This window comes from Corvus brachyrhynchos, unplaced genomic scaffold, assembly GCF_000691975.1.
Source record: "Corvus brachyrhynchos isolate BGI_N302 unplaced genomic scaffold, ASM69197v1 scaffold212, whole genome shotgun sequence".
NCBI classification, from domain to species: Eukaryota; Metazoa; Chordata; class Aves; order Passeriformes; family Corvidae; genus Corvus; species Corvus brachyrhynchos.
The window spans coordinates 170,554-171,555 of record NW_008236768.1 but is presented as its reverse complement, the minus strand read 5'-3'; positions in this window follow the sequence as shown (position 1 = coordinate 171,555).

Here is a 1,002-nt window from a genome sequence, read left to right as displayed (position 1 = left end):
GGGCGGCGAGGACTGCGTGGTGCTCGTGTCCCACGAGATCGGCAAGTGGAGCGACGTGCCCTGCAACTACAACCTGCCCTACATCTGCAAGAAAGGCACAGGTAGCGCCCGCCCGGCGTGCCCAGCCTGGCACGGCCTCATCCTGCAACCCTCGGCATCCCTGTCCCCATCCCGCAGTCCCAGTGTCCCCACTCCACAGCTCCTGACATCCCTGTCCCCATCCCGCAGTCCCAGTGTCCCCACTCCACAGCTCCTGACATCCCTGTCCCCATCCCGCAGCCCCCAGGCCCCTCCTCGTCCCCAGCAAACCTTTCCCAGCCCTTCTCCCAGGCGAACTCCAGCAGCTCTCCCCTAAATCTCCATTTTTCCTCTCTCTTCCCCCCCCATGATCAATCCCTCCATCCACACTTGGATTTGTTTAATTTGCTCCCATTAAAACCCATTAAATTCCCATTCCTTACCTCGGGAAGTTCCATTAACCTCCAGCTGCTCCTCCCCACCCCGCGCGCTAATGACGCCCCAATAAAGCCATTAATTAACCAGTTAAACCCTGGGGACACCTCGCTGCCACCCTGATGGACGAGCCTCTCCCAAAGCCACCACCACCACCACCCGCGTCCCCGGGGATGCAGGGGGAAGCTCATGGTGGCCCGGACTGGTGTCCCTTGTCCCCTCCCAGTAACTCCCAGTAACTCCCAGTACCTCCCAGTACCGGGGGGGGTGACGGGGCTCTGCGTCCCCTCCCTCCCAGTGCTGTGCGGGCCCCCCCCGGAGGTGCCGAACGCTTTCCCGGTGGGAAAGAAGAAGGAGAAGTACAACATCCACTCCAGCGTGCGCTACCAGTGCCAGGAGGGCTTCACCCAGCGCCACGTGCCCACCATCAAGTGCCACAGCACCGGCAAGTGGGACCGGCCCAAAATCCTCTGCACAAAACGTTAGTGGGGGGACACGGAGGAGGGGGGAGGGAAGCCGAGCCGGGGGTGTGGGGGCATCACGAACAGT